We start from the raw sequence: 23,073 nt of genomic DNA, 5'->3' as shown, positions 1-23,073 counted from the left end.
TTTAGTATATTTAGATGAGAAATATAAGACGTTATTACCACAAAGAGATAATGATGAAACTGAGCAAGTAGTGAAAGATTTAAAAAAAAGTATTAGCTGTTTGTTAAGTATGAGGGTTTGAAAGATTTAGATAATGGCTATAAAATACATCAGTTTTACTTTAGAAATGAATCCAAAAAATAACAAAAATAAAACTTGTAATTTTAAGTTTGTTTTAAGTGTATAAGTGTTTTTATGGTTTCATTATCAATATCCGAACTTGTAATTTTAAGTATGTTTTAGGTGTATAAGTGTTTTTATAGTATCAAGACTATAAAAACTAAAACCTTTGGATATACAGAATTCGGTTCAAAATCTCTTGTTGTCGCGAATTCTGTCGAGGAATTTGAAGCTTAAAATATAAAAAACGATAATCATGCCTGTTGTTCTGTATGGCTGCGAAACATGGTCACTTACTCTGAGGGAAGAACATAGACTGAAAGTACTTGAGAACAAGATCCTGAGACGAATATTCGGACCCAAGAGGAACGGGAATGGGGAATGGCGGAAACTTCATAACGAGGAACTACATAATTTATATGGTTTACCCAACATTGTTAGGGTCGTCAAGTCTAGGAGGCTTAGGTGGGCAGGTCATGTAGCTAGAATGGAAGAAAGTAGAAACCCTTTCCAAGTCTTGACTGGAAGACCAATCGGAAAACGACCATTAGGAAGACCTAGGCGCAGATGGGAGGACAATATTAAGATGGATCTCGCAGAGATTGGAATACAAAGTAGAAACTGGATTCAGTTAGCTAAGGATAGAAGTCAATGGAGAGCTTTTGTGAACGCGGCATTGAACCTCCGGGTTCCATAGGCCATAGAGTTAGTTAGTTTAGTTAGTTAGTTAGCATATCATTTAGTTTATCATTGATTGCTGATGGGAAGGAAAGAGAGAAAGAGGCTCGAGAGATATTTGTTCACGGATTCAATGACGTCATGTATTGCGTTATCTCCCCGAAGGAGACTACGTCAGATAGAGCGCCATCTCTCCACTGCTAGCTAGAAGTTCTGTTGAAGGAAGAGGCTAATGTGTATATATGTATGTTGATGTGAGGAGAAGGAAAGAGGATCGGATTTGACGGTCCTGTGCTGGTACTGGAATCGTTCAAATGAATCAGTGACAGATCACCTATTCCAGTAAATGCTATTTTATTATACATTCCTTCTCATCGGCTTTTTAAAGTTAATTTTTGACGGATTTTAATGATTCAAGTGTCAAATGAAAGCTTAGAAACTGGAGATTAAGATGCAGTAAATATATTTTGTGTAGGATTCCATTGTAATATTTTAGACGTAAGTTTTTTTTTATGGTTTTATATGTCATAAAAGCCTATGCGATCTCACTTTAACATTGGAGTTATGGGAATACTTTGCGCATAGTACAACTTCATTAATTTTTATGCCTAAATAATCTGGTCATAAAAAAGGGCCAAAATTGCGCTCGTAGTAACCATATCTAACTACTCACAGACACTGCTTGCCACCATGTTCGCAGCAACTGCTGCGCATGTGCCAAATACGTCATGCCGGGCGCTAGTTACTCGAGAAGAAATACATTACGTCACCCGCAAGTTTCTTGATCCGGCAATTCATCGATTATTTACGTACGAAAATCCTGGTCAACGAAAAAATACTGTGAATGTCTAGCGTAGCGTTAGCAGTTCTACAAGAAATCGTCAAGTTAAATATAAAATATATATGAATTACGATGTTAGTTTATGATATCTATTTGTAGTGTTATTTTCAATCACATTGATAATATTTATGTACAGATTGTTATATGCATACAAGCTATGCTGTAGAAACGATTTGACTGGTGCAGATTAAGACGTATAAACTTTTCTTGCTTTAAATGATTCCCGAAGTAATTCTAAACTATTATTACCGTGGAGCATGTCCAAAAGTTTGCATACTAATTGATAACACGCGTGCAAACTGATGTGCCCAGAAATGACAAAGTGCTCTCGTATTATATGTAATTATTTCATTGCGAAATTCACTTGCATTGTCGTAGAAATTGTTTCAAAGGGTAACATTTGCAGTTTGTAAGTGGAGATTTAATTTACGAGAACTTTTCTTACACGTACAACAACACATTCTGACGTATGCCATAAAAGTGACTGTGCCAAATACACAAATAAATTGTGCTAATTGGCCACTAAAAGGTAGGAAACTATCTAACTGAATCAGGGCAGTAATACAGTAGGAGACCCACGCAGGCTTACAGGCGCGTCAGCGATGGAGGGTACTTGCAAAAGCTAGGAGTGCAAAAAAAGGACAATGTTTAGCAGAAGGGGTCCAGCCATTTTTCTAAAAAATGTAACAATTTTGGTAATTTGTGTTCACATTACGTTAGTTTAGGTCAATTTATGTTAGGTTAATTTTGGTTATGTGTGGTTACTTTATGTAAGATGATAATGTAGGGTCCAAAATAGTTTTCGAAAATATTACACAACTTCCATTATTTATATCAATATTAAGTTAATTCAAGTTATTTTAGGTTAGATTTGGTTAGGTTATGTTAATTTTAAGTACTTGCATCTACCATTTCTCCTGTAAATTTTGTATTTTTTACGTATTTCTGGACCCCTTCTGCTAAACATTGACCCCCACAAAATCACATAGGCTAGGTGAGAACGCTTGTAACTTTACTTGTAAATATAAGGTATACTTTTCCGACAGTGAGTAGAAAAACCTTGCCAGTGAAAATCAATATATTAGATAGCCATCTTTGATTTGCGCTCATTCATTTTAATCCTAGTATAGCCCTGGTAATGTTTCTCACTTTAACATTACACTCGTAAACATAAAATACAGACTTTCTAAATTAAAAAAAAAAAAAAATGTAATATCGTACACAGTCTTATTTCATATGCATTCGTTCATTTTAACCGTAAAGTTACCACTTTTTATGATGGACTGTTCTTAATAAGTAACTATGGCCTTTCTGGTACAGGTTAGGTCCAAGATATTGCAGCTAAACTTAGGTAATTATGCTAGGTTTAATTTCAAATTGTTGTACTACTCTCCGGCACTTAACCTCAATTACCGGTATTCGTGCAGAAACTAGCTTGCTAGTTTCCGCAAATATAAGCCAGAACTACTTAAAATTTAAAATTACGGATAATATCTTTCCGTTTCACTATGGAGAGTTACCTTGTTGGAGAAATGCTACTTTTTCTCCGAACAGTATTGACCAATTCGCAAGTTCCGACACATATACAGGTAGTTTTAACACTGTGTATCGGGCACTGGCTGTACGATAATTTCTTGGTAATAAGATATTTTGTGTAAGAGAAATTCATGTGAGTATTCATACATATGAAATATAATGGGACTTGTTGAAGTGATAATAATAGATTCATAAGTGTAACTATAGTCTTCTAAATATAAATAGAACTTCCCTATGTTGTACGGAAATACAGTGTCAGTTGATATTAATATCTAATGCATTCCTCTTTCGTGTACACATTTACAGTCACTCATTTTTACCACAAAAGTGTCGTTTTGTAGGCATCTCGTAAAGTTGTATTGTATGACGGCTGTAAATGTTGCCTTTTGCATGAAATCAGCTCGTGGTGCCTTAAAAACATATTTTATATTGAGTTTTTGTAGATTAAGAATAAGGTTCCAGCTGGGAAATTTTTTGGACAAAATTTATTCAGAAGAAATGGCTGCTGTCTTAGGAACTCATATATAACAGTGATATATGTTAAAACCATTAGATAAAAATTAACATAATGCATCATTACCATGTATTCCTTGAGAGGAGCAGGGCCCACTTCCCACTAAGTACGAAACGAATTTCGCTTCTTTGGCATGGAGAACCCGGGTTTTGAGTCTCAACGAGAACTCTTGTGGTTCGAATGCCACGTTCAGTCGTAGGTCCGCGTTTCATACAGCCTCGCTGTTGAACGGGACGCTAAACTTAAATCTAATACAATCCGTTCCAACGAAACTAATTCCTTGTGTAAACTTTCTTATTAGGAGTATGAAGTCGGAAATAGAGTTACAAATCTTATAGCAATACAGAAAAAAAAAATCTATTCGTAATTTTACAAAGGATTTCCTTCTTTCTACTAGGGTATGATATTGTGTCCGGATCAGCTAAATCGAAAAATTCTGTTTTGCAAGATGTTTTGTGTGCAAAGTGTAAAAGAATAGTAATAAATGGTATTTTATGTGATATATGTGATCGATGGAATCACTTTAGGTGTGTAGACATACAAGAAGGCGAAATTCCTGATGAAAATAGCGAGTGGCAGTGTCCAAAGTGTCTAAACAACGAAAACACAACACGCGCGGGACAATGTTTAGACAAAAAAGGTCTGCAAAAATGCTTTAAATGCCAGCGAGTGGTTAAAAATGGAAAACAATGCGTAATATGTGAAGGAATGGCTCATTTTGGTAAGTGTAGTGGACTACAAAAAGGAAACTGTCCTGAAATCTGGGCATGTGAAAAGTGTAGGAACAGTAGTGAAACAAATGAAAATCAGAGTAATAATTCACTATATTCTGGTCTAATACAACATATTTCCAAACTTAACAATGAAGTACAGTCACTAAGAGCAATAGTAGAAAATGGCGTCGTATGCGTCGTATAGTGCAGTGGTGTCAAGATCCCGTTCGCAAAAAGATAGAGTTAAAAGGAATGCTAGTTGTGCGAAATGCTACAAAATAGTTAGAAACGGAATTATATGTGATAACTGTGATAGATGGTATCATTTTGATAAATGTTGTGAAGTTAGAGCGGATAATATTCCAAAAAATGACTGGCATTGTGAAGGATGCTTACAAACGACAATGGCGTCTACTCAAAAGTGTGAAAACAAAAGAAAAGCGAACTGTGAATGTGATAATAGAAATCTGGTAAGTGAACTATTAGATGAAATTATGTCTTTGAAAGAAGTTATTAATATTTTGAAAGGTGATATTGTGAAAATCAAGCAAGAATATACTTCTGTGGAAGAGAGACAAGTTAGGCATGGTGTGAGTAACCGGAAAACGAATGTGGATGTGGATAATATGGTAGTAGAGACCGAGTGGCAAAAAATAAAACCGCGTAGGTCTAGGCATATAGACATTTCAAATAATGAGCCTTGCATTAGTGTTCTTACATCGAATAGATATTCCGTACTAACAGAAACAGAAGATGTAGACGAAGAAAACTCAGTGCCGGTAGTGCAAGGCGACACAGTGATCAAGTTAAAGTGCAAGGATAATAGGACAGATTTAAGAAATAATAAAATCAAGATCTATGCAGATAGTTATGGTCGTGGAATTTCTACAATATTAAGAGATATGAGTCGTGATAAGAAGTTTGATACAGAAGCGTGGGTGAAACCAGGGGCGAAATTCGATAAAATTGTGACAGAGGTAAGGAATAATTGTGCTAAGCTAACGGATAAAGACTTTGTTGTACTCATGGGAGGTGCGAATGATGTTGCTAGTAACGAGACAGAAGCCGCCGCTGCTACACTACGGAAAACTTTGGCAGGTCTAACACACACGAACGTGATCGTTATGGGTATTCCACATAGACATGATCTTGTACACTGGTCAATTGTTAATAAAGAAGTAGAAAAAGCAAACATTGTGTACAGTAAGATATGTAAACGTTTTAAGAATGTAACGGTGGTAAATATCAATAAAGCTGACAAAATGCTTCATACTAGACATGGTCAGCATTTTAATGTTTATGGTAAAAGGAAGTTGTGTGAGTCTATAGGTAAAGTTATTGAAAACAGGTACTGTAATATGAATCATAAGATTATCACGCTGAGTAATGAACAGGGAAACGTGAATTAAAGGCCAAGCTGATTCAAGATGAAGCTTGGCCGGTTTCGTACAAGCTAAATAACGCTAATATTAGGAATCATACCATAGAACAATATACTAATTCAAAAAGGAAGTTGATTAACAATAATAATACTACGTCTATGACTGACTTAAGTGAAGATGATATGAATTTTGACCTAAAAATAGGTTTTCTTAATGTACAAGGTTTAAATAACAAACAGCTGGCTGTAAATGTATATGCTAAAGATAATATGTTTGACGTTCTTGGTGTAAGTGAACATTGGTGTCATGAAGATGAGATACCATATATTGTGATGGATGATTATTATGTAGCCAATAGTTATAGTAGAGAAAAACATAAACGCGGAGGTGTAGCAATTTATGTAAAAAAGTCCTATATGATGAAATGTAGTATATTAGACTTAAACTATTTATGTAGTGAACTACATTTTGAGGTTACAGGTATCTGTATTGAAGAGCTTAAGTTAGTTATAGTATCTGTTTATAGGTCACCTGACGGAAACCCCGTTATTTTCCTAGAAAATCTTGAGAAAATATTTAAATTTTTAAGTAGACCTAGGTGGAAGTATTTTAGTGTTGTTGTTGGGGGTGATATAAACTCCCACTTTGATGTAAGGCAGGTCAAACGTAGTGTATCCGAATTATATAACTTACTTAGAGAGTACAACTTCTACTATACGAATGACAAACCAACTAGAGGATTAGCCTGTCTTGATAATATATTTACAAATATAACAAAAGATCGTATATCTAGTGATGTAACAACCTTTACATTAGCAGATCATGACTCTGTCTGGATTAAAGTAAGTTCCGTTATTGCTAGGAAATGTGTAATTGAGGAGAGTAAAATAATAATTACAAGACCAATATCCGATGAGAGAATTTTACATTTTAGAAATTCATTGAATAGTGTAAATTGGTTGAATGTGTTAACTGGACCTACATCTATAAAATCAGCTAATAATACGTTTGAGCGTTTCATGCAAGTTTTTTTGAATGTGTTTAATACATCTATTCCTCAAAGGAAAGTTAAAGTTAAGACTAACAAAAAGAATGTAAAAAAAATAAATAGTAATACAAATTGGTATACTACCCAACTTGCAACTATGAAATGTACAGTTATGTCATTATTAGCATTATACAGATGGGATAAAAATGAAAACAACAAAGAAAAGTATTTGAAAGCAAAAAAGGATTATAAATTAGCGTTAAAGCAAGCAAAAAAATTATATAATGTAGCAAAAATTGAGGCAGCACCCAATAAATGTAAAGAGGCTTGGAAATTAATTAACGAGGTAGCTAAAGTTGGTAATAGGGATAGTATACCCATTTCCCCTAATGAGCTTAACACATTCTTTATTAAATCGGTTGAGGAAATACGAAAAAATACCAATGTAGGGGTCTTTGACATAACTGAACCGCATTCTAATAAATGGGTACAGAATAATTTAGTTTTTACCGGGGTAACAACCGCAGTGGTTTTAGATATTGTTAAAAGAATGAAGTCCTCGGATAGTGTTGATATTTATGATTTATCAACAACTCTAATTCAAAAAGTAATTGATTGCATTGTAAGTCCACTTACATATTGCATAAATAGATGTATAAATGAAAGTACTTTCCCTGACGTACTAAAGCTGTCTAGGGTTGTTCCAATTTATAAAAAGGGAGACAAATATTGTACAGCTAGCTATCGCCCTGTTTCGCTGGTCCCTATCTTTTCAAAAATTATCGAATACATTATAAAAATACAGTTATGTGATCATTTGGAACAACTTAATATAATTAGTGATTCACAGTTTGGATTTAGGGCCGGGAGGTCTACGGTTGATGCTATAGACTCATTAGTAAGCAAGGTTTTACAAGTTTTTGAGTCCAGGGGTTTTGCAAGGGCCACATTCTGTGACCTGAGCAAGGCTTTCGACTGTGTTGACCATACTCTATTATTAAATAAACTGGCGTATTATGGTGTAGGAAATACTGGTCTAAATTTATTCAGGACTTACCTTAAGGATCGTAGGCAAGTGGTATATGTGGGAAGGGAAAAGTCACAAGTTGCACAGGTTGTATGTGGTGTACCGCAAGGCTCAGTACTTGGGCCTTTGCTTTTTACTATAATGGTTAATGACTTACCAAATTGTGTAACTAGTCACTCAATTTTATATGCAGATGACACAACATTTCTCAGTGTTAGCCACGACTTGGAAAAATTAGAAGAAATCACAGAAAGAACACTATCTGAAGCTGGATCGTGGTTTAAGACGAATGGTTTTTTCCTTAATGAAGGTAAAACGAAACATTTAAACTTCAGTTTAAGAGGTTTGGCAACCGAGAACAATTTGGACAGTGTAAAATTTTTGGGCATTATTATTGACAACAAATTATCATGGGACTCTCATATTCAATATATTACAGGAAGACTTTCAAGAGTTATATATTTGATTAAAAATTTGAGGAATCAGGTACCAGAAAACTATGTAAGATCCGCATATTTTGCGTTTTTTCAAAGTATCTTACTATATGGGATACTGTTATGGGGAAATGGTAGCCATGTGAATGACGTTCTGTTGTTACAAAAAAAAGTTGTGAGAATAATGATGAATGCAGAGAATACGTGTCATTGTAAACCATTATTCATAAGATTAAAAATAATGACGGTAATCAATTTATATATATACAATGTGTTGATGTACATAAAGGGCAAAACGTCAGAAATACACTATAGGCATGACATACACTCATACAACACTAGAAATAATAGACGTGTCAACGTACCATATTTTAGATTAACAAAATCACAAAATAGCTATGAAGCCATGAGTGTGAGGTTGTATAATAAATTACCTATAGAACTGACACAACTACCTATGGGTAGCTTCAAAAATAGATTATATTCTTGGTTAGTAAAAACACCATTTTATTCAATAGATGAGTTTTTTGAGTACGATAATATTTGATTTTTGTAAGGTAAATAATATTTAAGATATGTTATTGTAGTGAACTTTAGTACTTTAGTACTTATTGTAGATAATGAACAATCACTATTGCTGTACATTATTGTAGTAAGTTATAATTTGACGTTGTCTATGGCTATGTAGCTGATTTGACAATAAAATTTATTATTATTATTATTATAGTAAAGTGTCTACAAGATGATATTCACATTCTGCGACAAAATAAATCAGGTATAAATAGCAATCCCTATAATAGCAGTGAAAGTGCAAAGTACCATTATTTTGACGGTACCGGTAGACCTACCTTAGTTTCGACTCAATCGCAATACATGTATAGTGAAGTGGTTAAGGGCAGAGCTGATCGAGCTTGTATTTCTCCGACGACAAGAAGTAATACCTACTGGTCACCAAGCGTAAGTAGACAAAATAGATCAAATAGTGTAAAAGGCAATCCCGGAAAAAGTGATCAACAGAAAGATTGTATAAGGGAAACAAGTTATTTAAACTCTAGTGATGTGTTGCAAAAAAATCAATCTCATCCTTCCGCTAATAAAGTGAAAATGCCTAGACAAACAAAGGCACATAAAATAAACAGTAGTAGTGACACACTAATAGATTCATCTGTGTTATGTACAAATAGATTTAGTGTTCTAGCATCACTTGAAACAGACAATATGTGTAACACGGTTTCTGAAATGGAAACGGAAAATAACCAGGCAATGAAACCCCTAAGGTGTTTTGATACGACCACAATAAAGAAAAACTGTATAAGGGATAAACAGAATGGTCCTCCCCAAGTCTTAATATATGCTGATAGTCACGGAAGAAGGTTGGCTAGTAAGGTGCGGGAAAATTTACAGCACAAAATAGCAGTGCAAGGGTTCATTAAACCATGAGTAAAAACTAGTGATGTGTTATCTGGTGTTAATTGTGAAACTGTAGATAAGATGGAAAACTATGTAATATTGTTTAGTGGTACTAATGATGTAGCATACAATGAAGGAGATAAAGTAATTAAGAAAATTAGAAGTAAACTCTCAAAAGTAAAATATTCTAAAGTCATAGTAGTTAATGTACCTCATAGGTTTGACCTCATAAAAGAATCGTGTGTTAATGTAGCCGTCAAAGACGTAAATACAAAGCTAAAATATCTCTGTGATCATTTTAGAAATGTTGTACTACTAGATGTAAGTATCTTTAAAAGAGAAATGTACACAAAACATGGCATGCACTTTAATCAAAGGGGTAAAAATTACATCTGTCAAAAAAATTGTAAAATAATTGGCGAAGATTTACATACAAAGTCTAAATTTAAAGCACCAATTTCAATGCCATGGAAAATACAGGGAAACTGACTTTCCCCGACCCCGTGAGTATGAGTAATACTACCTGGGGCCGGGTGAAAACCTCAAATATAACAAAGCCTGTTGATTTTACTGATATAAATGGTTTAATAAAAGTTAAAACTAACGGTAGCTGGATTCAAAACTGCAGCACGGATATAGGTATGCAAGCTCTACTCTTATTGCACTTAAACATACAATCCATAAGGAATAAGCTTGCTGAACTTGAAACATTTTTAGACCTCTTTCCTTGTGAAATACTCTGTGTGAATGAACACTGGCTCACGCCTGATGAGAAGTATATGTACGTACCAACGGGATATGAGGTAACAACCATTTTCTGTAGAGAAACATCAATACATGGTGGTGTAAGTATTTATGTTAAAAAGGAATTATTAATTGAATATACTGTTCTTAATCTACACCAATTTTGCATCAATCAAAATTTTGAAGTAGTTGGTATTTTATTTAAAAGTATAGGAATAATAATTGTGTCTGTATACCGAACTCCTAAATCAGATGTGGATGTTTTCCTCAATGCCTGGGAAAAATTAGATAACTATCTCAGTAAGTACAAAAATTACAAATTATTTTATGTAGGGGATATAAATATTAATATTTTACAAAATACACATGCAAAAGCAATGCTTTGTAATGTCCTTCGGTCTCATAATTTCTACTATATTAATGACGACCCTACAAGGGAATTAGCGTGCTTAGATAATATTATCACCAATGAAAAAAAGAATAGCGTATCATGTGGCACTGTACAGCCTTTACTGTCTGACCATGAAGGAGTATGGCTTTTGTTTCCAGTGAAATCACAAAAGACTCGAAACTACTGCGTTACCAAGAAAATTAGATTATTAGGTGAGACTAATGTAAAAAATCTAAGGTCTAGGTTAAGAGAAACTGACTGGAATAATCTTCTTGTAGAAAGTAGTGGCATCACAGAAGCCTTTAAAAACTTCCTGGCTACATTAAAAGAATATTTAAATGAGTGCTGTCGAGAAAAGACAAAAAAGATTAATGTTTGTTTAAATAAACCTACTAAGAGAACTCCAAAGTGGTATACGCGAGAGCTTGAAACACATAGGAATAGAGTAATTACTTTATATGACATAGCTAAGACGACGAGATCAACAAGAGATCAAGAAAAGTTTAAAGCTGCTAAAAAAATGTACAGAAAAGAAATCAAGGCTGCAAAGATAAAATAAATGCTCTGCAGCTTGGTCAATAATAAACAAAGAAATTGGAAACAATGTTACAAAAGATAGAACATCTATACCTCCAAGTGAATTTAATAAATACTTTATAAATATGAGTAACTTTGAGATTAATGACGATTCCACGGAAAATACGGGTAACAAAATAGATTTTAGTAGTATGCTACCATTACAATGTGAAAATAAAATTAGGTCTCTCTTTCAGTGGAACTTCGCAAATGCCAGAACTGTTTACTCAGTTGTCAATAAATTGAAAGTATCCAGTAGCGAAGACTGGTATGGACTTTCTAATAACTTATTGAAAAAAATTTTTGACTTAATAATAGAACCTTTGGTTTACCTACTAAATTGGATGCTCTTTGAGGGAATTTTTCCAGATTGCCTAAAATATACTATAACTGTACCAGTACATAAAAAGGGTGATAAAAATGAGGTTAAAAACTATCGTCCAATCTCTTTAGTACCGATAGTTTCGAAAGTTTTTGAACAATGCATCAAAGATCAACTATCAACCTTCTTTGAAGAGAATGAGCTTTTTCATTCCTCGCAATTTGGATTTAGAAAAGGTCGTTCCACAGTTAAAGCTGTTGAAAATATAGTATCACAAGTATTAGACTGTTTTGAAAATAATATGAATGTTTGTGCAACAGTATTAGATTTAACTAAAGCTTTCGATACAGTGTCACATGATATACTCCTTTCAAAATTGCATTATTATGGGGTTAGAGAAAAAGAACTGTCTCTGATTAAATCTTATCTCAGTAACAGAAAACAGGCTGTTCGCGTTGGTAATTCAATTTCAGAATTTTTGCACGTAACAACTGGTGTACCACAGGGAAGTGTCCTGGGGCCATTTCTTTCTCTAGTTTACGTTAATGATTTTCCAAGTTTCTTCCTTTTAACAGTGTTTTGTATGCTGATGATACAACTGTCTTAACCATGGATAAAAATTTAAAAAATATTCAAGCTAAAAACACTCAAATGTTAGAAGCGTGTTCAGTATGGCTAAATTGTAATAGGCTGCTATTAAATGAATCAAAGACGGATGTTTTGTATTTTCATCTTAATAAGAACATACATGATTTGAATGAGTGTCATTCTGTAAAATTGTTAGGAATCCACTTGGATCCAAAGTTAAACTGGAACATACATACTGAAAATCTATGTAGAAGACTATCTAGAGTTATATATTTATTACGTAAACTAAAAACTGTTGTTAGTGAAAAAATACTTCTGCCAGCTTATTATGCTTTCTTTCATTCTCTATTGCTCTACGGTATATTATTATGGGGTAATTCAACTTGTGCTCAAACCGTTTTTAAATGGCAAAAAAAGGCAATAAGGGTGTTAAAGGGACTACGTGATAATGACTCTTGCAGACCTTTCTTTAAAGAGATGCAAATCATGACAGTGCCCTCAATGTATATCTATAGCTGTCTCATGTATATTAAAGAAAACTTGGAAAATATCAGTACCCGAAATAAAATTCATTGCTATGACACAAGATACGGAGACGACCTCGATACACCATATTTCAGGTTAAATAAAACACAAAAGAGTTATAAATACACTGCGATGAAGATTTATAATCTTCTACCTACAGAAATTCGTGGTATGTGTAATAGAAACTTCGAGAAACACTGTAAATCTTGGCTCATTGAAACAGCTGTGTATAGCGTTTTAGAATTTGAGAAAGAGTTAAAAAATAAAAAGTGACTAGTTATGTGCTTATATATTCAATATATATATTTTCTATAATCTCTTGACGTTGTCTATTGCAACAAATGTTGTTTAACTACAATAAAAATATTCTATTCTATTCTATAGATATGCGTTGGGACGATTTGTTTCGTAACACAGTGGGAAGCGAAAAGACGGACTGGGCTTATGCAAACAGGAGGTCAAGTACTATCTTTAGTTTCTGTGGCTTGAAATACATCGGGAAAATGGAAAATGAAGTGAAATCTTTAAGTTTAACGTCCTACGGTTATGCCGGTTAGGCTAAAGGAGACGGTGATAGTGAGAAATGAGTGAAATCAGGAATGAAGAAAGTGGGAGGAAACGGGAGAACCCGAGAAAACCCACGGACACGGTGTTTGTCCACCACAAAGTCCACACGACGCGAGCTGGGATCGAACCAGGAACTCCAAGCACCGGAGGAGAACGCTCTACCACTGAGCCACCGTGCCCCGATTGGGGAAGTGGATATAAGGTTCTGGGCTTTATATTATACAGAGCCCAACAGAAAAATGTATGCACTGTTTAAAAAAATCTTAATTACATTTAATTATTCAAATATGTGTTACAAACCTTCAGGTAAGCATATGTTTACATTAGGTGTTCAAAATGTTGGATGTTGACAGCCAAACAACCTAATAGAACGAGCGGTCAATGTATCAATGGAGATCGATGCACATGCCTCTGTAATCTCCTGGCGAAGGGTCTCGAACTTGCGTGGCTTACTTCGATACACTTCATCTTTCACAGTTCCCCACAATAAGTCCATAGGATCTGGCGAACGGGAGGGAACACAATAGGCTCTCTTCGTCCAATCCAATGTCCCTGCAGATTGTCGTCCAGGAAAGCTCGTATTTCTAGGTTGTAGTTGGGTGGGGTCCTGTCGTGTTGGTAGAAGACCTCATCTCATGAAGCCCACGCACTTGGTAGAATTAATGTACGTAAAAACCATACTACGACATACTTAAATTTCAGAACAATTGTCAATATCAGTATCCTGATACAGGATGGCAAAGAGTATAACTTTTTCTAGCAGTCTCTGTGTGTTGCACCGCTTTATGGAGTACACGGTTAGTTGGTTGATTTTGCATTTTGAGTATCCTTAATATTAAAGCGATATAAAACGTGGCTCTACAGCCTAACGAGAAAACGGAATTACTTGATTTGAATTGTCACCGGAAATTTAACCTGTATTTCTAGTCAAAGACAACATGCTGCATGTATAGTTGTGAGAGTATCAAGTGATAATGGTTACATTGTTACTTATCCCGCATTGATTTTGCTTTTTGTAGCTTATATGGAAAAGTCCCTTAGACATTAATTTTTTTGTATAATTTTTGTTCAGGATCCGTAGTAATGGCTAGAGCATGCAAATTTTTTGAACATTGTACAGGATCCGATTCTCAGCGGGAGAGCATTCAATGCATTATAATAGTTTAGTCTCCATCTTGATCTGTGATTCACGTCTTAGGTCTCACTCCTAAAAGAGCACACTAAACTTCGAGAAAGAAAGATGTGTATATGAAACGTTCCTGATAACGCGGTCGGATTCAACATCAGGTTCTTTTTAATTATTATTTACCCATAGTATTATTATTAAGTATCCTGCCTTTTCGCAGATCGTGGGACTAACGATTTTTTCTTTTATTTTAATTTTATATTTGGGCCTGTAAATGTTTCTTCCGCGTTTCTCAATCTTCTGCTTCCTCTTTCAACTCCAAATATTTCCTTCTATCTCTCAAACCATGGATCAGCTCTATTCTTCTTCCTATCTCTCGGTTTGCTTCCATCTTTTCTTCTATGGCGGAATGAAGAAGACAATTTGTTCGCAATATATGTAGAATCCATTTGGCCTTCCTTCGAAGAACGCTGGCTAGAAGCGTTCTCTTCTATCCGTTTTGAAAAATCTTCGTTTGTTATTCTTTTATCCATTTTATATTCTCCATCGTCCTCCAACACTACACTTCGAAGCACTCTAAACATTTGTTGTCGAAATTCCGTAATGTCCAAGTCTCTGAACAATGCAGTCCAATGTTCCATATATACCTAGTACTTGACTTTTTCCCGGAGCAGAACCCATTTGGGAGCGAGATTAAGTAAATAGCTTAGGGTACCTAAATGGGTTATAATGCATTTCATAACTAGAACTCGGATATTTACACACTAATAGCCTTGAAAATAGGCACTAATATCAAAAAACTGTCGCTAAGGAAAAAAAACAAGCTGAACAAATTTAAAAAGTCAGAAAGGTGAAATTTGACCCCAGTTTTCTTTAAAAAGCCATCTTCAAAAACTTAAATTTTCGTTACGTTATAAATCCCTACGTTAAATTCGCTAAATGTCTTAGTTGCACCAAATGCTTGGTTGAGTTTTAGTAAGTTTTTGTATAATCCAGAAAGAAAAGAATACGGGTCTAATTGTTTTGTTTCTGGAAAGGTATGTTTTAATTTAAGGAAAATCGGAGACCATGACCTGCAGAAATTATTTTCAGTATAAAGTTCTAGCCTCAAAACGGTTATCGGACTGCGTGGTTTAAAAAGTTGTAATTAAAAAGCTGTGGTAAAAAGGCATTCATCTCCGATCTGATATGGGGCCGCGGTGGCTCAGTGGTAGAGCGTTCACCCTGCTTCGATCCCGACTCCCGCCAAGTGAACTTTGTTGTGGATAAACACCGTGTGCATGGGTTTCCTCGGGGTTCTCTCCTTTCCTCCAACTTCATTCCACCATTTCATTCATTTTTCATTATCACCGTCTCCTTTAGCCGAGGCGGCATAAACGTGGGACGTAAAACAAAGATTTCATTTCATTTTTCCGATCTGATGGTATATATTCTTCCTAAGTGACAAAATTTTCTAAGCCATCCTTTTTGAATCCATTTACCTACATTATACTTGGATCGGAGGGTAAGAATCGCAGCACTTATGTGTTTTTATTTATTTATTTCCAGTTTGTTACAAATTATGTCATATCATGCAAATACACGTTATTCTTCCATTGTATTCCAATCCTTCTATGAAATAAAGCTTCTTAAAATGGATGCAAGACGATTACAGAATGGTTGTGCGATAGTAAGTTTTATATGGACTGTTCTTCCTATTTCAATGTATAGTTAGTGCCTATTTTTATGAAATCTGAAATAACTTTCTATTGATACACTAGAGTCCCAACTATGAAGCCTAATGGGCAGATCGAATAACAAAAAAACATTCAATAAATACTCACTTCCAGAATCATGCTCTCTTATTCGTAACTTATGACATCTTTGTACAGGCCAGTACTTAATAAACATTTCTTGTGTTTTAAACATGCGTTTTAATAACTTGTTATAGAGAAAGAAAATGCAAAAATGAAAATATGTACAGTATTGTATCTATTTTAAGACGAGTTTTATGTCTAACTCAAAAGTACAGGGTGTAGTATGAATGTATAGTGATACCTTTAAAATAACTAAACATTAAAGAAAAACATCCTTTTTTTTTCCAATAAATTACATGTCTTTATTACATATGTGTTAATTTATTAAAAAGAGACATTCTTTCAAAACTAAGCCGCATAATTACGGAGACCAGATCCCCGCGACCCAGATAGTCGAGAGTCTGCTGCAGTTTCTTTTCATTCTTTTCAAGTGGTAGAGGCAAGTTGTACATGATGTGCAGAAATTGTGTTCAAGATGTTACCTTTAGTTTATGCAAAATTGTGAAAATTTTTCGAAATTATCAGTGCTTTTTTCATATTTTAGTGCTCAAACATCGGGCACTAGTGTTGGAATACATTATAACATACTGTATGTACGTACATAAACTTAAAATTTATAAAATTTCACTTGTAATACATTTTCTTTTCCTTCTTTGTTTTGAAGCCGCCATTTGTGGATGAACTAACTTACAGTTTCTACTTAAAATTGAGAGTGGTGCCGCCTCATGATGGAATGGCTAACACACCTTGTTCCAGCTTAAATTACAAGTGAGTGTACTTGCTCCGGATACAACTCTGATCAGTGGTTGTAATCGTATACCTTACACAGTAGAACCCGTCTGGTATAGCCTTGCTGCTGAAAAGAAATTTTAAACTTCTACAAACTAACAAATTAAGAAAGAATCTATACATGGTATTGTTTTATTTGAGAGTAGAGAATTTCTGCATGTATTACTAAGTAAAACTAAAAATTAATATTTTTTACATATGTAATAAGAGAAACATATTTACAAAGGAGCTAGCAAATCATCTTGTGCATAGATAACTGCTTCGAAGAATATTAATACGTGGTACTTTATGGATATTAATTTTTAGTACTAATCAGTACTCAGTGGTTTTAGTGATAAAGGCTCTTCAACTCCAAGAGTAGATGCTGTTCCCTCTTCCATTAAAACTTCTCCTCCTTATGTGGATCATATCGAAATTGTCGGAGAATAAAAGCGTCTAGGATCCATAAAATGTGTTCCTTGACTTTATCTCAAATATATTTGTTTTTGTTTTATCTGATCGTTGGATGACTAATCTGCGTGTCAAAATACAAATTATTTTCTATGTAGTAGTTCTATTGATCATTGAGTGTTAACTATTTCTTTGTTTACCTCTCCGTGAATACGTTACTAATTTTTCTTTCCACATTTTAACATTTTCATATACCATTATTTTCTGATTAGATTATGGATTGTTTTAATTGTTTGCAATGTTTTGTAGGTGAATCGCAGAGCAAAAATTGTCACGTTCTTAACGCGTTGTAAGAAGCAGAAAATGGAGACCGTTTCAGCTGTTGTTCGAAGAAGTGCTTTTGTACAAGTAAATGGGATATTTAATAAACTATATGGTAAACTACATTTTCAAGCAAGACATAAATATTATAAATTTTAATTAGTTAATATATATGATGGACAGATATCCGTTAAACTATTTTTTTTATAATAATTATGTCGGTGTCAGGATTAGGAATTTATTAATAAATTTTTAACTGGGGAAGTTTCCACCTCATCCTAGCATTTGCACTAACTGGTATCAAATTTCTCAAGTATCTCACAATGACTAGGCTAAAAGACTTCTTTTGACAACAAACTTCAACCTGGCAGAAGATATTGCAGTACCAGTTCTTTTTCTTCCTTTTGTAAGAGCTTTCTTAGATTAAGTGATAAAAATTATTGCTCATTTGATGTCATCTGTTTATGGTTTATTGCAGTTTGTTTATGTTTAGGTAAATAACTAAACAAGTAGCTTCCGTTGTATGTGATTTTCAAAATTTTTTAAAAAAAGAGAAAAAACCTTAATTATTAGAAACTCTAGGTATGTTCTGAGTTTAGAAATAAGAAATCAGTCATATTGAGATTATACGTCTGAAATGACATAAATAGTTTTCTATGATGTAAAATATATATCAAACATCCTGTGGTTGGTTAAATGGAAAGCAATGAATTTGGTAAATGCACTAGTTAAAAGTGTTATTCTTAAAAAGAAAAAGAAAACGTGTGCTTTACCTGGCTAATGTGTGTGAACTCATTTTATTTCTTCATTTATTTATTTTTGTTTATTGTTACTTTTTCATCTGGTTCTTCTAGGATATTTTGTTTGGAAGGAGATTGAAACGTTACAGTATTCTTAAGAAACCGATGAATGATGCTCACCGAGAAGATCTCTTAAAATTGTGTGTGCGTGTGCGTGTGTGTTAGAATAACTGGAATTGTTAGAAATGTATGATTTGCACACGCTTCGCAGAGAAAATGGAGGCAGTTGGATATCATTGTGTGGTGCTTGCAATCAGTTTTTTCATTTATTTTGATATCTTGCTGCGGTCTGTTGATATCGTCGAATTTTTCCAAGCTGATTTGGAAGTTTGTTAATCAATTCATCTATTTTTTCTTCCTAGTTAATTGGTTTGTATGTAAATGAATATTACCATCAGTAAATATGTATTTACATCTTTTGGAGCACTGTGTGTCAGGTATGTATAGAGTCAACAGAGGTCTCATCGTGTATTGTAAATAATAACGTAACATCCTCATATAAGTGGCGAACGGGTATATGTGAATTTCCTCAGAGACACAATGATCAACGAAAAGGATAGGTAAAATGCCAAATATTTGATGTTAAACTTATTTAAGAATATTATCAAAACTATTTTTGCATATACTGAAATGACCATTTTGTTTGAGGTGAACAAGGTAAAATTATAGATGTCTAATATTTTTTAGCCTGGGTGCACATCAGTGAAAAGTGTAGTGACAACACAAAACCACTAACTTGTTTTATATTCATTTAGCTGAAATTTGAAATGCAAATGTAATTGAACTACAGTAAATTGTAAATTAAAATAAATTATTTGTATTGTTAGGTGAATAACAAGTAAGTCTAATAGACTATGATAGGAGAACAATAGGAATAAAAGTGGAGCTTTTAATAAACGCTTTCAGGAACATGAATTTAAAAGTAAATGCAGAGAAAACTAAATACGTGGAAATTCGCCGGGATCGTTATACTACAAATTATGGATACGTCAATATATAAAATAATACTGAAGACAAAGTGATACTTTCAAATATCTAGGATCGATATTAACATACCAAAACCATATCCACGAAGAAATTAAAATGTCGACTGAGGGCAGAAAATTTTCGTATTTTATTCAGTTAAAAATCTTTTGTCTCAGCCAATTTTGTCGGTCATTTTGAAGGTTAAAATATATAAAATGATAATCATACCTGTTGGCCTGTATGGTTTCAAAACATGGTCGCTAACTCTGGAAGAACGCAAACTGAAAGTACTTGATACGAAATCGTGAGGCGAATATTCGGACGCAAGAGGAACGGAAAAGCGGAAACTTCAGAACGAGGAACTGCGTAATCTATCCCGTTTTGCCAAACTTTGCTAGTCAACAAGTTTAAAAGGCTCAAGTGATGTAGCAAGAAAGTAGGAACATTCTCAAAATAATTAAATCAAGAAGGAAGATCTAGATTCAGATAGAAGGACAATATCAAGATGGATCTCACAAAAATAGGATTACAAAATAGAAACTGAATCCAGTTTTCTTAAGAACCTAAGTCGGTGGAAAGCTTTTGTGAATGTGGTAATGAACCTCCGGGTTCCGTAGGCTGTAGAAATAGTTTAAGTGAATATTAATGGTAAAAATTGAAGTGTTGAGCCTTTATTTATGAATATGTTACATAAGTTAAATGCTTTGGATATTTTTCTCAACAGTATTCTAACATACATACTACCGTGTCTGTTTAGAAGAAAGAAAAAAAAATTAATGGGATATACAAACTCTACATGTTTTTTTCGACAAAAGCTTTCAAACTGGTTGTTATGCAGTTTTTAGTACCATAAAGTGAAATATGACTGTATGCGTCATCCACGTACTTTTGTTAAGTGCATTTACATCATGTAATTTCTACTTATGTCAAAAAAGTTTTTTTTATAAAGTTCAGAATACTCCAGTTTAGAATAACTTTAAAAAAAATACAGAGATGGAGCGAGAAAGATAATTATAATTGTTCCTACATGTAAAAGTAAATTTTTTATCCGCACCTTCTTCTGTTTCTCGCAAAATATCATCTCTATGACTTACGGTTCCCGAGATATGGCTCCTTAAATTTCCGGTCGGCCATTTTTTTGTCAATATTTCGTGAATTTTTGGCCAATAATATTTTTTTTGGTAAGATTGACGCGAGAAATTCTATTACTTTCTTAGATAGTTTTTGATGCTCTATCGAATGGCGGGCTAAAAATTGGAAAAATCGCAAATAACAGACACGCATACACAGAGAAATTGGGAATTCAGTAACGAACTTTTTAAGTTCGTTGAAAAATATAATAATCAACTCATTCTCTGATGTTATTGATAAAGTAGCATTTAACTCGTACCCATTTTTGGCTGATAGCTGTAAGTATTACAGTGCTTTTATTATCGACTTCAATATTTGTGTTCTTTAATTGCATTGCTTAATTGAAGCACAGATTCGTGAGAAACAAACGAAATGTTATAATGGTTTTAGATTTTTTCCTGCCATCCTCTATTTTGATTCCCGGAATAGGAAATACACTTCTCAGTTAAGTCCCTATCATCTTGCAGCACGGCCTCCAATTGCAACGTTTTTTACACTGATTGACTCTTTTCCCTCTGAGACTTAGCTGCAAAACTCATGGTAAAATAAAATTCTATGATGCGCGATTTCTGACTCCTTTCTCCTGAGTATATATGTTTTTTGTCCATGTTTTTCTTTACTTGAGAGATATCACTTTGTATCTAAGAATAATTATTAAATATGTTAAAAGTTCTAGTGAATTCAGTTTTCACAAAACTCACACTAGTGTTTGTTTAAGTATTTTACACTTGGTTAGTTCATTCTGTATGTGATCAGTAAGAGGAAATCATAGGTATAACGTATCTTAATTTAACATGCTGTGCTTCAATTAATGTTTTGCTATATTTGACAGCACTTGATGTTGCTTACGCTCAAAGAGTAATGATAAGATTCATTCAGTTTTCAATTTTAAATAGATTTTATATTCTTTGTTCTAATTCTTGTTGAATAATCATTCTACTTACAGGTTTGTGCAATTCCTTTATACTTCAGAGCTTTTGATTCCTCTTTGGTGTTTTGGTCAGAGAGGATAAAAGCAAGAGATGAAAAACATGCAAACATTAGATGAAAAAAAAGGAACACACAACCAGGGTAGAGCAGTGGTAGCGACACTTTGCCAAAACCAAAAATGACATGTCAAATGATGGAAACGCGCATTGCAATATTTTTGTTCGTTAATAGAAGGTCACCAGTTCATGTTAGTCTTTTCATTGTTATGCAACGCTGTACAAATTTTGTAATTACTGCTTCCCAGTCGTTACATAACCATACCCTTTCTAAATTTAATTTTGTTTCTGTTAAATGAATAAATAAATGTTAAAAATAATATTTCTCCTTTATTTTTAGCCCCCAATTAAATGTTTGAATCTCCTGTCGTGTGTTTAATTTGTTTTAAATGTTTCGACAGACCTGACACCGGAGTTTCCAGTTTGGCATCTCTAATGTGCTTCTTCACACGGACTTTCAGCTTTCTTTTAGTCTTGTTAATCTAACGCTCATGGTAACTGCATTTTATTTCGTATATACGTCATTTATCGTTGGGATATGTTAATAGCTCTTAAATTGAGTGATGGTCTTCTCTAAGATTTGGGAGTGCTTCAAAACTATATAGAAACCGTGCTATGTAAAACTCTTTCTTAGCACTGTTGCCAATGCATAAAAAATAGATAATCCCACTTGTAATTGATTCCAGTTTCAGGTTTATTGAAACGTGGACTCCTTCCAACTTAGTTGTTCGAACCTCTTCTTAATAACTAGCTAAAATACTGTTTTTCGCACTGAGGGGGGTTGGGGATAAGGTATATACAATATATTATTTTTGAAGGCAAACAAATAAGTCAAATAGATAAGGAAGAGTCGCCCCTGTCGATATGAAAGAAATACGCTGTTGCTCTTGTCAGTTCCCGAACTAACTGCTTTGTCCCTTTTTGCCTAAACTTAAGTTCAAATGTCGTAAGGACTGTTGTCATTCAGCTTAGCACTCTTAAAAGCTATGGATTCAAATCGGTCATTTTGGACGTGACTTTTCAGAGCCCCCAACCCTCTATGATGATGGGTGCTGAAGATTGATTTGAATGACATCCGGAGTGTTACTATTGATCTCAGCGACGGCAGAAAGTACTAATTTGACAATAATATTCTTTATCCCATTCATTATAATCTTTTGTGCAGATTTCCCAGTGACGAAATTTGATAAAAGGGGCTTCATAGGTAATTAGATCTGCTGAAGGAATGTCTGTGTACAAAAATTTGGTGCTCCAAGTCACTCCTCTCTATGCGAAAACAGATCACACATTATTTTAAAGATGGAACTGAACACTGATTCATACTACCAAGCTTCAACAAATGATCAGTTTGTATCTGTAATAAGATTCCAAAG

The 23,073-nt window shown here is 34.0% G+C and overlaps 1 protein-coding gene and 1 long non-coding RNA gene across 6 annotated transcripts in view; one reads left to right on the top strand and one right to left on the bottom strand.

The window, feature by feature from the left end:
* LOC145662228 (uncharacterized) overlaps positions 1 to 23,073 on the bottom strand; it is a 159,459-nt gene that overhangs the window by 86,749 nt on the left and 49,637 nt on the right. The gene's annotated exons all lie outside the window — the stretch shown is intronic.
* LOC145662233 (uncharacterized) lies at positions 1,021 to 21,996 on the top strand. 5 transcript variants are annotated; one of them, XR_014127017.1, is made up of 3 exons: positions 1,021 to 1,335; positions 16,982 to 17,085; positions 21,661 to 21,996. It is a non-coding gene; the product is annotated as an uncharacterized LOC145662233 (long non-coding RNA). The 5 variants fall into 5 exon arrangements; XR_014127016.1 differs by lacking the exon at positions 1,021 to 1,335 and adding an exon at positions 1,522 to 1,752; XR_014127019.1 differs by lacking the exon at positions 1,021 to 1,335 and adding an exon at positions 1,759 to 2,207.

This window comes from Thermobia domestica, chromosome 10, assembly GCF_964235325.1.
Source record: "Thermobia domestica chromosome 10, izTheDome1.hap1.1, whole genome shotgun sequence".
Classification (NCBI taxonomy): domain Eukaryota; kingdom Metazoa; phylum Arthropoda; class Insecta; order Zygentoma; family Lepismatidae; genus Thermobia; species Thermobia domestica.
Note: the sequence above shows the minus strand (reverse complement) of the source record. Positions and strands in the feature narration are given on the sequence as shown.